The sequence below is a fragment of the Mustela nigripes genome, chromosome 12 (genome assembly GCF_022355385.1).
Source record: "Mustela nigripes isolate SB6536 chromosome 12, MUSNIG.SB6536, whole genome shotgun sequence".
Taxonomy (NCBI): Eukaryota; Metazoa; Chordata; class Mammalia; order Carnivora; family Mustelidae; genus Mustela; species Mustela nigripes.
In genome coordinates, this window is record NC_081568.1 from 116013320 (window position 1) to 116029344 (window position 16025).

The window sequence follows — 16025 nt, forward strand, 5'->3', positions numbered from 1 at the left end:
GAACTGAATGCCAGTGCAAATACAACATACCGGCATTTGTGGAACACAGCTAAAACAGTGCTGAGAGGGAAATTTATTCACAGACTAGAAAAAAGTAAAAATCTCAAACAATAATTAAAGCTATTGTCTTAAGAACCTAGGAAAAGAAGAGAAAAACAAACCTAAATCAAGCAAAATGACACATTAAAAATAAGAGAAGAATAAAATTGAAAACAATAAATGATAAAACCAATGAAACAAAGAGCAATTTCTTAGAAAACAGCTATAATATTGACAACCACCTAGCAAGATTGACCAAAAAGATGTATATTACCAATATCAGGAATGAAACAGGAGTTATCACTATAGACTCTGATGGCACTAAAAGGATAATAAGAGAATACTATGAACAACTCGACATAAGTTGACAACGTTGATGAAATTCCCCAGTTCCTCAAAAAATACAAACTAACACAGCTCATCCTACAAGAAACAGATAGTTTTAGTAGTCTTATATCTATTTAGGAAATTAAATTTGTAACTTAAAAAAACTACCCTGATCAGTCCTCCAGGCCCACAGGGTGAAGTGGAGAATTCTGTCAAAACTTGAAGGAAAAATTAGCACCAATTCTACAAAATCTCTTCCAAAAAATAAAGAGGAAGGAACACTTACTGATTGAAGTTAGTATCACTCAGATACCAAAACCAAGTAAAGAAAGTAAAAACAAAGAAAGCAACAGGTTAATATCCCTTATAAACACAGATGTAAAAATTCCTCACAAAATTTAACAAGTATAATTCAGCAAGTTATAAAAATAATTATATGTCACGAGCAAGTAGGGTTTATTCCAGAAGTGCAATGCTGGTTCAATATTTGAAAATCAATCAATGTGATATACCATATTAACAAGCTAAAGAAAAATGTATGTGATCATTTCAGTTGAACCAGAAAAGTCATTGACACAATTCAACATGACTTGTAATAAAAACTGTCAAAAAAAAAAAAAAAAACAGAAATAAAGGTAACCTTCCTCAACATGATTAAAAGCAACTACAAAAAACTACATAACATAAAATATTTTTTAAAAAGCTGAATAGTGTTCCCCTAAAATTGGGAACAATGCAAGGAAAGTCTCCTCTCACTATCTTTATTCAACATAGTGCTAGAAACTCTACCCACTCCACTCAGGCCATAAAAGAAAAGACAAAGCATATAGATAAGAAAGGAAGAAGTAAAAATGTCTTTATCTGCAGATGACATGATTGTGTACATAGAAAATCCCCAGGAATTTTTAAAAACGGTAATACCAACAACAAAGTCAAAGTAAAAAATGAGTTCAGAAAGATTGCAGGACTCAAGTAAACAGGAAAAAAGATTATATTACTACATGCTAGGAATCTTTACATGCACTGAAACTAGAAATGTAATACTATTTATAGCTGCTCAAAGAAAAGTAAATACTAAGGTGTAAATCTAACAAAATATGCATGGGTCTTATATGCTAAAAATTCTCCCCAAATGTACTCCTATAAAAATCCCAGCAATAATTTTGTAGATTTAGAAAATATTGTTCTAGGGGTGCCTGGGTGGCTCAGTGGGTTAAAGCCTCTGCCTTCGGTTCAGGTCATGATCCCAGGGTCCTGGAATCGAGCCCCACATTGGGCTCTCTGCTCAGTGGGGAGCCTGCTTCCTCCTCTCTCTCTCTGCCTACTTGTGATCTCTGTCTGTGAGATAAATAAATAAAATCTTTTAAAAATATATTATTCTCAAATGTATGTGAAAGGAAAAAAGAAATGAGAATTGCTAAAACAATCTTGACAAAGAAGAGTAAGGTGGGAACTATCACTCTGCCTGATAGTGAGTTTACCAGACAGCTACAGTAATGAAGACGGTATGTTATTGTTGGGGGGATGAATACATAGATCAACAGGACAAAAAATTCAGAAATAGTACCACTCTTATTTGCTCAACTGATATCTGGCAAAGGTACAAAAGAAATTCAGTCAGCAAGGATGGACTTTTCAATTAGTACTGCAGCAATTAGACCTCTATATGCAAAACAAGAAACAAAACAAAACCAAAAAAAGTGACATAAACCTAACACCTTCTACAAAAATCATCACAAAATGGATCACAGACATATACGTGAAACTTTAGCTATAAAATTTCAGAAAAAAACACAGGAGGAAATCTTCAGTAGCTAGGGCTCAGCAAAGTCTTCTTAGGTTTAATACTAAAAACAGTGACTCATAAAATTAAAAATTGGTGCATGGAACGTCAGTAATTTTTTTTTAATTTTTGTTTTACAAGAGACCTTCTTTCGTTTTACAAGAGATGCAAGAAAATATTTGAAAATCACATATCCAACAAAGGAATAGTACCTAGAATACTCTAAAGAAGTCTCAAAACTCAGTAGTAAAAACCCAATTATAAAATGAGTAAAAGAGGATGCTCAGTAGGTTAAGTGTCTCAGTAGGTTAAGCATCTGCCTTCAGCTCAGGTCGTGATCCTGGAGACCTGGGATCAGCCTGCATGGGGCTCCATGTGCAGCGGGGAGCCTGCTTTACCCTCTCCCGCTCCCCCTGCTTGTGCTCACACACTCTCTCTCTCTATCAAATAAATAAATAAAATCTTTAAAAAACATGGATAAAAAACATGAAGAGACAGTTCACCAAAGATAATCTACAGATGGCAAGTAAGCCCTTGAAATAATATTGAACATCACTAGCCATTATGGAAGTACACATTAAACCACTATCATGCTACCACCTGCCTAGCAGAATGGTAGAAATAAAAAAAATTCGTGATAATACCAAATGCTGGCAATAATGCAAAGAAACGATCATTTATATATTGCTGGTGAGAATATAAACGTACATCTACCCTAGAAGAGGGTAGCCAAACTAGAGAAGTTTAGCAGCTTCTTTAAAAACACAATTACCATACTACCCAGCAATTGCCCCCTTGGGCACTTATGCCAAAGACATGAAGATATATGGACACAAAAATTCATATATGAATATTTATAGCGATCTTATTCTAACAGCTAAAAACTGGAAACAACCCAGATATTCTTCAACAGGTGAATGTTTAAACAACCTGTGGCATAATCATGCTTTAGAATACTAGCCAGTTGGCTGGTCCGAAGGTAGTGAGTTATCTCAATTGATTGTTCACAGTCAGTTACAGATAGAATACTAGCCAGCAATAAAAAAGGAAAATGTGTTGATACAAACAACAACTTGAATGACTCTCCAGAGAATTATACTGCATGAAAAAAGCCAGTCCCAAAAGGTTACATACCTGAAGATTCTATTTATGTGCCATTCTTGAAATGCTAAAATCAGAGAAACGTTCCCCATAGGTTAGTGGAGAACAGGACAGAGAAGAGAGAAGGAAAGTAGCTAAGCCTTTGAAACTACAAGACAAGGAATCACTGTGGTGATGGAAATATCCTATAACTTGACTATATCAGCGTAAATATTGTGGTTGTGTTATTATACTATGGTGCTTCAAGATGTTACCATTGAAAGAAATGGCTGAAGAGCACATAGATCTTTCTGTGTTATTTCTTAACAGCTGCATGTGAATCTACCATTATCTCAAAATAAAAAGTTAAATTTTAAAATAATTCAATGTAATGGCTATCAGCTTTTCAAATATTAAACACAAAGACTAGATACGTCAAGAAACATGAAGGAGAAAACTATGCTTCTCCCTTCCAAATTATCTGCCTAGCGATCTAAGACAAGAAAGGAATTGGGAGTATAATCTCAAACATTGTATTTTGCTACAGAGTCAATAAATTTTTAAGATATGTTAATCTTATATAAATAGTAATGGGATAAAACAGATAAAAATTATAAAAATGTAATTAATTAATTAATAGGCACAGATGGTTACGTTGAAAAATGTATAGACATACAAAAAGAATAAATTTTGAATTTTAGGTAGCCCCAAATTAAGGATTCAGTCAGGATAGACACTTTTTAAGTAGACTCATGTGTTTTTGTTTCGTGAAGTTATACAATTTAAATTAGAACAGATGAAAAACAAAGAAAAAAAGAATTCTGATATACTTTGCATTTATAAAATAATATCAGAGTTGATATATTTATGATAAATTCCACATACATCACTCATCGTGTCCGCACTTATGAGAGACATCCTCTTTCAACCAAGGTCACATTGTACCAGACCTGCCTTGAGGCAAAAACAAATCACTACAAAGTTAGCTCAGGAAATAAATCACCTAACTTCAGTTTTGCTGATAGAGGTAGGTAGGTAGGTAGATTAGGTATCATAGGTAGGGAAGGAGGGACAGAAATAGAGATAAGTAATGCTGGACAGTTGGTTTAAATGTTTGGGCTAAATCGAGTGATTGGTTTAACTGGTCACTTTACAATGTGAACACACTTAACAGAGGAGTTCTACAAGGAGCAGATACTCAGCGGCTCCTTTGAGTGAAAGGACTGAGTTAGCATTTAACTAGCCTAGTCAGTTAAGTCAGAACAGTCACTGTGGTTGTGCTGTACAGGTAAGTCTCAGTATTTTTAAAACCATAGATGTATTGTGGATCGTGGCATCAACTTTTTTAAAAAGATAATAAATACTTCAGAAATTTGAAGTCCTTTTGTCACTGGTCCTTAGCAACATTTTTAGATTTAAGGAATAAAAAAATGGGAAAAATCAGCATGTTATTGATTCATATTTTTCTTTCCTGGAGATTAACTCCTCACCTCCACCCTTATGCTCGATTCTGTCTTCAACCACTTTTGTTCAGCCTTTCATCCCTTACATTTAAATGCCCCTGCAGCCTTCTGTCTGGTCACTCTGACTCTCACTGATTTCCCCTCCAATCCATTCTGAGCCAGCTATTTCTTAAAAATACATTTTTTCCATTTTTCACGCCCCACATAAGGACCCCATCATGACTTAATACTGTCAGTCTCGCTAGCCCTTCACAATCTCTTCCAGTCCCCTTACTTACTGAGCCTTGCTCCCGGCAGTCCACTCCCAAATATACTTCACCCCGGGCAAGCCAAGTGTCCTTCCTTGCCCCTGTGCATACTCAAACCCCTCAGGTCAGATTCTCCTGCCATAGAAGATTCCTGGACCTACCACAACACGTCCGCCTTAGCCTCCCTCTCTAACCCCCATTCTACCCATACTGTCACGCCCAACTCAAGACCACCATCTCCAGGGAGTCCTTCTGACTTCCCGGTCCATGTCCAAAGTGAGCCTGAGTTATGCTCAGAATGAAAGCCAGCCATGTGCCCCCTTTATTGTCTTCTGACTCATTTTCTTCCTCATCCACTCTCCAGAAATATATTGAGCACTTCTGTGTGTCTAACGTACTTTGGTAATTATAGCAATTCTTTCACATCCTTTAGTTTATAGTCTATGATTATATATTTGGCAAATAAAATCAATCAGGCCTTATCTTCTTTCCCAGACTCCTCAGTCCCCAGCAGGACAGTTGGTATATCATCACCACCACTAGCGTCACCAACATCAAATATTAACAGAGCTTTTTCTACCACGTGTCAGCCCTCTCCTCAGAGCAGGAAGCTCAGAGATGTAAGACATAGCCTTGCAGTGGCAACTCAAGGAGGGAGGAAAGTGCCAATTGCACAGTAAGCATAAGGGTGGAAGAGCAAAGAAACAGGAGCGAGCACGGAGAGAACATGACAGAGGCGGTAGGGCTCTGAGGGTTTCATCTTTTTTCAGTGGATCCTGCAGTAGAGCTACCAGGTAGAGCTACCCAGATGTCCTTTTTGAGGACTGATACACCCACTTCAGGCTGTCGGAAACATCTCTATGAACAGTAACACCCCTCACTGGGGACTGCCTTCAGCTGCAGGGACCTCCCCTACCCAAGGTGAGAGAGGCAACTCACAGCCAATGACTGGCTTATTGAGGGAAACAAAACTAAAGGCTCCTTTGCCTTGATTTGAGTCCTCTGAAGAGCTATCCAGCCTCAGGGATCCTGCCATGATCAGACGGCCATCCAGCTGCTCACTCTACCCAATACTACCCTGCTTCCTTCTTTACTTCTTTAAACACGTGGCCCAAGACCACTCTCCAGTGAAAGTTGGCCATGCAACTCACCATCTCACAGTCTGGTTCCAGGGAACCCAGTCTCTGTTCATGCTGCTAAAAATGTGGTTACTTACACAGCTCTTAGGTGAAATAAAGTTCTAGGTCAGAACACTACAAAACGGATGGGTTATCTTGTGTTTACTTTTCCAAAGTTCTCGAAGTAGGTGGGATTTTTTTTTTCTTTTACCTCTATTTCTACAAAAGACAATGAAGAGTAGGGAGGTAAAATGTCCAAGATCACACATGTCAAATAGCAGATCCAATATTCAAACTCTGACCTTCCTAATCTTATCCAGAGTCCTTTATCCCACACCAGCTTGGAAAAGTGCCCTTGTTTTAAGAAAACACCATGAACATCAAAAGAGTCAAATTTGGGATTTTATTTTTTACCAGTTATTAACCATGTGACTTTAAGTACATTATTTAACCTCTCAGGACTTTTCTAGGCAGCTCTGTGTCCATATAATGGACCTAAGAATACCTCCTCAGAGCTCATAATATTATAAAGATTAATTGAAACAGAGAAGGCACCATTTCCCGTTCTCATGGAGGAATGGTGGTATATAATTTCAAGTAAGTTTAGAGTATTTAAACTGTAGAGAATTTGGAATGTTTTCCTGATCATCTTATTGAAAGGGACCTTTCCTTTTGATCATCTCCACTAGAGTGATCTCTTATTTCTCTGGAATTCCATACTCTGGTGTTCACATGGCTGACACAGACTATTGTTAGTTGCTCTGGAATTCTATAGTCTGTGTGTTTTCTTAGAAACATAGATATGTTTTATAGGCATAAGCCTTCTTTTACTGTTACTGGCTTCAATTTGCCAAACAGTATGTAAGGTCCTTGAAGACCTGAATAGTCTTAAAAATCTTTAGACCCTACTATGGAGGGCACGTATTGCATGGAGCACTGGGTGTAGGGCATAAACAACGAATTCTGAAACACTGAAAATAAATTTAAAAAGTAAATAAAAATTTTAAAAAACATCTTTAGACCCCCTTCCTCCCCTGTGAACCTAGATCAGTAAGAGCCACACAGCAAATTGACATATGTGGACTTTGTGGTATGTAAACAGATGCCCGGCTGGTCTCTGCCAGCCCTGGTAAACAGTCACATGAAGGAGAGAAGAGAATACATTCAGGCTTCTCTGGAAGACGTAGAAGAAGGGTAAGCAAAGGAAGCAGCTAATTGAAGCATACAACCTGCCCAATAAAAGAATGTGAACTTGTGGATGTCAGAGTCTACTTGCACTATCAACTAAATCACTCATTCTCGTGGGTAAGAGTACCGGGGGGGAACAGGAAGTATCATCCAGTACTGTTCCTTCCTGCAAAACATGAAAACAAAGAGGACCAGGAAAAGAGTTCTCCAATAGAACACACTTCCAAACGTTAATCAGTCAAGCCAGAAATAAAGGCTTTTGCTGAGATGGAGGATGGGGTGGAAATGCTGCTGTAGGAAATGTGATAGGGAGTCAGCAAAAGAATTGTGAGCAGCCATAAAATTAGAAAGCATGACTCTGTACAGATCCAGTCAGAATAGTTTTGTGATTTTCTATAGCAACATTCAACAGCCCAGCTGTGTGATGAGAGAAATAGTAAAGATGACCCTGGGTAGGGTAGAGAAATTCTCTTCCCTTGTTGATTCCTTGTGCATGTTCTTACATTTAAATATATACGACAGAGTAGCAACTAATTAGAAATATTAGCATATTGGATCATAGGTCTTATCCTTTAACCAGAGAGGTAGTATAGCAAAGCTCTTAAGAGAAAAAGCTTGACACACTAACAGCCCCAGGTTTGAATTTAGTCCCTTCTCTAATCAGTAGTATGTCTTTGGGAACATTATTTAACCATACTGTATAAATACAATAGTACATGTCCCTTAAATTAATTGTAAATATTAAATCAAACAATGCATAAAGCATTTAACACAGTGCTTAGAAGTACAGAATAAATGTTAATAATAAATGGGAAGGAGCAGAACTTGAAATTCACAAAAATAAGCACAACTTTCTTTGTAAGTTATAAAAATTAGATCAGAGTTTATAAGACTGGTACTTACCATAATTTGTATTTAAATACAATTTACTTGCTTATTGCTTGCTCCCCCAAATAAACCATAGATTCCAAAAAGGCAGAGACCTTCTCTGTTTGGGCCAAATTATTGCCCAAATAAAGTACCCAGCATATAGGAATTAATTAATCAGTTAACTAAAAGGAGCTTGGTATCAAGCTAGGAGAGTACCACAGAAATACTTTATTAGGAACTTTACCTTGTATGTTTGTATCACTCTACTAGTCCACACTGATTTAAAAAAATAAATAAATAACATGAACAATGGATTAATTAAACCTTCTGAATTACTACAGTTAGAAGACTTTCCTTTCCTGAACAAAAGGCAAGCCTCCATCTTATTGGTACTGTTAACCTTTCAGTGGCTTCTCCCTCCTGGGTGAATTTCATCTTCCACTGGCCAGAGAGAGGGAATGAGAGTGTTCATGATATGTGTATACATGCTGTTGTGTGTTCTGTTGTGTATGCTCACGTGTCTTCTCTCATCAGCATAATGCTTTGCTATTGTCAACCAGAGCTGTCCCCTCTTCCTACTTACATTTCTCTCCATTATCCCTAGTTACTCTCTATAATCAGCACCTTGAGTTCTCTCTACAATGTGACCTTTCTGACAGACTCTTGAACCCTCCAATAACGTTAACCAAACAGTGTAATCAGTAGCATGGAAAACTGTCCCTCTTTCACACTTTTCCCAAAATTGTGATTAGAGTATGCAGGCAAGCATTTTATGGTTATCACTTTTAAAGCAAAACTCCTAAAGCATCTTTGAAAGTAAAAATTGTGAAGGGATACCAGATGTCAGGTAGGAAAAAGCAACCGAGATAGGGAGCTACTATCTGTCTTGTTAACTGACATGGTTGTGCCAGAGTTCTCAGCTTTGCAGGGCTCATTTTTACATTTTGAATTCGTAAGAAACAACTAGAGGCTTCACATCTGCTTTTGCGAACTGCTGTTTACTGGAGAGAGCTTCTTTAGTTTAACATTGCTGGACTATAAAACAATATTTATTTATTTTCTTATTGCCCTTTCTAGTAAATAACCGATCTTACCTAAAAATGGCTAAGGCAACCCTAAATGTTTGTGAATCAAGCACCAAATGACACCCTGTCAGCACCACTGACCTTCCCTGCACACAAGGAATCCTTCTCCTGGACCATCCACAAGGGCACTTGGATCAGCACAGCTCTGAGAATATGCAGCTGGTAGAACTTAGATCGCATTTGTTGTGTATCCCCTGCTATTTTTTTTTTTCCCTAGTTCGTCTCTCGAATTTACCCCTTAAGATAGATCTTAATCTACAGTGGCTTCTGTTTGGGAATTAAGTATTACGAATTTCAAGGAGAAGATTAAATAATTCGGGCGCCTGGGTGGCTCAGTGGGTTAAGCCGCTGCCTTTGGCTCAGGTCATGATCTCAGAGTCCTGGGATCGAGTCCCGCATCGGGCTCTCTGCTCAGCAGGGAGCCTGCTTCCTTCTCTCTCTCTCTCTGCCTGCCTCTCAGTGTACTTGTAATTTCTCTCTGTCAAATAAATAAATAAAATCTTTAAAAAAAAAAAAGAAGATTAAATAATTCCTTTTCTAAAAATAAAGAAATAATGTCAAAGTAAAGAGATTTCAAGGGTATGATTAAAGATGTCCAATTGGCTGAAATAAATATTTTAATGTATTTATCTGATTAATTTTTCCAAGTCTCTATTGGTAGTAAAGAAAGGGTAATTTCCAAACTATTGATTTATTTCACCTTCAGTCAAATTTTTAAAAGACTTATAAAAATTTATTTTGGTTGATTTAAACCAACATAACCACATGAGTAATGCAGTTTGGCCATAGACTGATAGAAAACAAAAGTCACCACATCACTGGGTCACAATCCACAGGCACAAGGGTGTTCTCAGATGAAAGCACTCTTCAAAATTAGGTAAATGCACTCAATCTCATACAGCAATCAACCATTCAAAGATGAGGTAATTCAAAAACAGAGTAAATACATAGTCTTTAGAGAAAGACTAATAAATATGATCAGCATCAATATATCAGATATAAACAACAATAATATATAGTCAAATACTTGGGAAAAATTCAAGTATACTTTCTTTGGGGACAGTATGCTGATTCCCGAAGAGATTATGAATGACTTGGCTAGCTGTTTTGTTTCTTGAAGAACAATTTTATACTTTAAAACCAAAACTATGATTCTGTCATTATTTCATGCCCTTGTAGTGTTTATTAATTATCATATACTATAGATCCTCCCTTAAGTGAGGTGTTTTCCAGGAGACTATTGGAAGTATTATTCATTCAATTGCAGCGATAACTGACCCAGTAGAACGCTGGTGCTCTCTACAGTTTAAAGGGGCTTCCAAAGTGCTATCTGTTCAGAGAAGGATTTTTTTTTTTTTTAGAGAAACAATAAACCTCTTGAAATCAGTTACATAAGCATTCATGCAAAGTCAAAGTCTGCTACGTACAAAGCACCGTATTAGATATTGAGAGAGACATCCAGGAACATTACATTTTCAAAGGGAAAGGAAGAAATGAACACAAGTAACTCTAAACCAAGGCAGAATATAAACACGATATATTGGTGCTTTAAACAATGCACCATAGGAGGAAACAGGAAAGATGTGTAGCTTGGAGGCTGGGGGCTGGAGAAAGGGCTTATTTACTATTAGTCGTTACTTTAAAGAGTTTCTTTTGTTGTAACAAAAATAAATGTCATCCAGAAGGTATCACGGACCTGAATAAATGACGAAATACAACCAAAACTCTATACAAACCATTGGTGATAGACTCACTTATGGGTCCTCACCTCCCGACAGACAGTCTCGAGCTTGTACACAGTTAACCCTCCCCGGAGTCCCATAGGTACCCTCCGTTCAGGCTGAATCACGTACTGAGATGCACTTTCAGTTTTTAGCACGCGCACCCAGGACTGTTTTAATCACTTGAGTTGTACATGAAAAACTAGTCTTCTAAGTACTTAAAGACTAAGGAAAATGTTGAAAATCAAAACTTTTAGGTTTGTCCCACTACTCATGTCCAAGTGCGCTGCTATATACTCCTCTTTCCCCTTTTTTTCCTATAGAGCAGACTAATAGTTTGCAGAAGCCCTGCTTGTCCACAAGTTTTAAAAATAAGGTCTAAATTGGAAAAGATTGAATTTGCGAGAATCAATCGCCTAATATGCCAATAAAAACCAACAACTAAATTCCAACAAAGGTCCAACAGCCTTCTCCTGGTCTCTTCCTAAATGCTTAGTGTGCAGTTCTGACTGTAATCTAATAATTGCTTTTCTGATCCAAATATCAATACTTAATGTTTATCACCAGAATGCCAAGTTAGATGGCCTGGCCTCCTCCTCCTCCTCCTAATAAGAAAAAAATGACCTAAGCACTAGCCAGGCTTTGATGAAGCAGGGAGTGAACTGAAGGGAGCCTCCTTCCGCCAACACAGCAGCAATGTGTTTTCTGTCTCGACTAAACTTCCACAAATTTGTAATTTATTTGGAAGAATATGTTGCAGATAAGCAAAAAAAAAGGCATCTGGAAGCCTTCTTGCCAAATGGTAACTTTCTGGAAGGTTCCTCATTTAGAAGTAATTTCTGGAAAATTTCTTGATTAATACAAATCCGTGAACAAACTTAAAAATGATGGCTTTGTTATTGCTTTGGCACAATATGTTAACAACACTGCGAGTGCTGCCAAAACTCTGAGAGTTCTTTCATGCGGATTATGGTCTTGTTTACAGATCCAGCTGTACTGAGGCCTTGTCCATGGTGGTAACCTAACAATGTTCCCAGTGGGGGTGCCCATTAGGGGAGGGGAGACTAACTGAAGTTTAGTTTGTTTAAATTGAGCAAGAATGCACAGCGGCACTCAGATCTTTGGGGAATGTGTTGGAAGCATACCCTTTCTGGGATCTGTTTTCGTTTATTTAAGGGGGATGTTTGCATTGCTCAAAAATTGCAATACACAAACTTACCATACAAAATGCCTTCCAAATGTTTACTGTGGTCTATACAGAAGTGAGCAGAAAACGCAAGTAATACGAGACTGAAGTGAAATGCTAAATGAAAAGGGTAACTGCTGACCTCTGAAATCTTTACTAATTAAAAACTCAAACTACTTTCTGCGATATATGTGTGTGCATACACGCATTAAATATATCCCCAATATGACCATATAAATTAGATAGGAAAGGTAAGCAAAACACATCGAAGAATGTGAATCTCAAACTCTCGGAAACTAGCTTTCATTAATAGGACACTTATGCAAATATTTTCTTTTCACTGCTTTGCATAGATTTGTTTACATGGATTTTACTGGGATTTTATTTAACAGGCTCTAATGACAAAATAAAAATTGGGTTTTTTTCCTCCAAAAACAAATGTGAGAAACAATAGCATTACACATTTTCTCACCTTTGACAAAAAAATTTAGCAAGATTTTGGTAGCTGCATGTTATTACCAAAAAAAGAATTGGGAATATTAATTGCCTCTACATTGAAAGTAATCTGTTCAGAAGTAGCTTTCACTTTTCCTGCTTTCTGTCCTTTCTGCTAAGAGAGGATCAGGAATAGACCAGTGAGACCCCAGGCTGCTGGGCCCCTTGGCCGAACGCTGGTAGATAAAGGCCTCCTCAAGTGTTTCCTCCCTGACACCCACCGAGAGGCCACAGCGCTTCTGTAGTGTTAAAAATGTATCAAGCTTGAAGTTCATCTCTCAGATAACATTTAGGTCAAAATAAAACTCTTCCTGGAAAACTCATGGTTCACAGTTTTTAACCTGAATTCAGTTTTGTCCAAGTAATTTTCATCAGAGGATTTATTTTATACTTGAATCAAAAAGTATGTATTTTTTTAAAAGCATGATGTCATTTCTCCAAAAAAATCTATTTTAATATGTAATTTCACTATATAATATTATCCTGGATATATGTAAGTCAGTATTTTCATTAAACATACCATAGTCTCTTGTTATAATGAAGAAATCTTACTAACCTGTAAGAGAAAAAATATAAAATTGCCCATTTTCCATAAAACTGCTCAGCCATTTATGCCATGCTTTCATATTTAGCATTCCCACAGGCAAATAGTATGTTCTGCAGCTCTGTCCATGAAGAAGATGCCTCATGTTCCCCACACTATTACCAAGCTTCAAGATCAGGGATGGAGGACACAGGAATATCGCCATGGCCACTGACTCACAGAGCCATCTTTTTTTCCTTATTAATGATTTTTACCCTTTAAACATTTTTTTGGAAAGAACTATCTTGTATGTTAACAGTTTTTGAATCAAAATTAACCAGTAAAAAACAATATAATAAAATGTAAGGGCAAAGAACACAACCTCAGCCTACCTAAGTTTTGATACCAAGGCTTCTACCCAGCAACGAAGAACCTTAGGACAAGTTACATGTCATGTCTGTGTCTCAGTTTCCTCATCTATAAAAATGGACTGAATAGTGGTAACTTTTCCACTGGATTGTTTCGAGGATCAAATAGAATAATACACATATGGCTTTACCAAAGTGCCTGGAACACGGTAAGCCCTCAATAAATGCAATGTATAAAACTAATACTGGGTAGATGAGCCATTAATTTTGGTTGAGTTAATTTTTAAATTATTTTTAGTACCTTCCATGTTTTGAAGCAGTTAATAGAGACATTTTTAAAAATACCAAAGACTATGTTGGCACAGTATTACTGCAGGTATTTCATAATTGTTCTGATAATATCGTACAGCTAAATCTGGAAATATTTAGAAACTATTAAGTTTATGAAAGTCAGACCTGACCGAACAGCTTAGAAGCAAGCTTTTCAATCTACTATTTTTCAGATTTCCTTGGGAATAATATTGTGAGGTATATTAAAACAGAACAATGGATAGATGGTGACAGAGTCCTGTGGACCTATAACTAACATCAATAAGGATAAGTTTAATACTCAACAAGTTTCCAGAATAGTGTATTCGGTATGTAATTGTTCTTTGTTGTGAACTACTTTCTTGCATTCAAAGTTTAGCATGTATTCTCTACTGACAACTTAATTTCAAAATACAATTACCAAACGTACGAAATAAGCCCTTCTAAACAAGTCTCTCCATATCTACAAGAAACTGCCAAATGCGTCTATACTCTGAGTTTCCTCAAAATGCTGTCCATAAGACTCCTTGAATTAGCACCAAAGATGGCGTTCTGTGTTTCTGGGCTGAAACCTCTCCATACTTTCAATGTTACCTTAGTTGAGACCGAGTCGGTTTCCTAAACAGGCCAGGAGCAGGGGAGAGATAGGGGCGCTTTAGTGCCAATCTCAGGGGTATATCGTTATGCATAAAATATTTCCTATTCATTATTCTTACTTGCTCCCAAGGACACAGATGATATGGGGTCGTAGGGAAACAAGTACCTCTTAAAAAACATTTTCATGTTTATGATTTCCTGATTGAAAAATAAAATCAATGTTTTCATTTTCTAGAGATGAACTATGGAGTCTCTTTATTAACTCATTGGATTAAACCAGTTAATAAACCACACAAGATGTTTTACAGTACCTGTCAGATATAGTCCCTTAACTTTTTAAATAATCTCGTCCAAATCAGCACCCCCCCATTTCCATATGTAGTGATGAGATTGATGAGATCGTGACACATGCTGACAGAAGCTGAGAGATCTGGGGGGTGGGGGGATAAGTTACTGTAGCATGTGGGAGAGCTACTGGGTATGAACGTTTCTCCTGAAATTACAAGTTCACCCAAAACATTGCCAAATCTCTGTGCCTAGTAATACCATAAATGTTTCTCAAAATCAGGTTTTAAAAAAAAAAAAATCTTTCCTCTACACCATTCCTTCATTTTTATTTTTTGAGCAAGTGTGGAGGCCTAGTCAATGACTCTTTAGGATGCAAAGTCATTTTGGAGGAAAAAAGGAAGTATTCTTTACCGTTGTAGTGAATCATTCATAGCTAAAGGCGGCCTTTGTTCTCAGTCACCGGTTAGACTGCACTTTCATAGCCTAGTGCCTTCTACCAGAGCCCCTTGATAGAGTCACATAAATGATGGAAGATGCATGAGACGTGAAGGTGACATGTGCAGTCTCCAGGAGGAAACTGATGCCCCGGTTGCTCGCTAAGGAGCCATCCTGGCGTTAGCCGCGTATGCAGCCATCCAGCTGCCCTCCCAGCTGGAAGGAAGGTGTTAAGCAGCAGCTGTCAGCAGAAAGAGATAGGAAAGGGAATAAAGTCTCTTCAATTCACAGAAATAAAAATTGTTAATGAAAAGCTCCAGTACCGTACCCTGATAGCCGCCTTCTTTGCAAGACTTCGGACTTACTTCCTTGAAACTTCTGTAGCCTTCCGGCTTATCAGTTTCCGGGCGATGCGCTCTCAGCCACCACCTGTGAAGTGAACCAGAACAATCTGAGGTTAATTCACCTCTCCCAGCAATCATACAAGTTTGTTCGTTCGTAGATTCAACAATGAAACTGTTACTGATTAGTCCAAGTCAAAAATCTGCACTTTCGTCATTTCAAAACGATTTAATTACCTTTTTCTAATGCAGTATATATGCTCCATTTGCCAAGACAAAAGAGCTATTATTCAACCCGAAAAAAATATTGCTGTAGCAAGCACAGTAACTTTTAATGTTTTCACTGCTGAACTGTCAAAACGCGAACATTCCCACCCCTTGAAAAAATGGAAGTATGGAACTATAGTATAACCTTCACTTTTATAGTAAGAGGTTTCTAGAATATGACAAAGAAAACATAGCAATTTCAGCCAGGTCATAATTTAGTATAAAATAAAACAAGACATTTAAACCCGAGGAGGAAAAAAAAAAATTCTGAGAGTGGTAGAACTATCAAACTAT

At 37.3% G+C, this 16025-nt stretch overlaps 1 long non-coding RNA gene across 7 annotated transcripts in view; it reads right to left on the reverse strand.

Annotated features, from left to right (window-relative positions):
* The window catches only part of LOC132027986 (uncharacterized), a 240311-nt gene extending 224731 nt beyond the window's left edge, over nucleotides 1-15580 (reverse strand). For 6 of the 7 annotated variants that reach the window (XR_009407298.1, XR_009407299.1, XR_009407295.1 and 3 more), the window contains exon 1: nucleotides 15452-15580. This is a non-coding gene — a long non-coding RNA (uncharacterized LOC132027986). The remainder of the gene's footprint in view (nucleotides 1-15451) is intronic. The other variant, XR_009407300.1, reaches the window with a different exon arrangement.
* Between the last annotated feature and the right edge of the window lie 445 nt (nucleotides 15581-16025).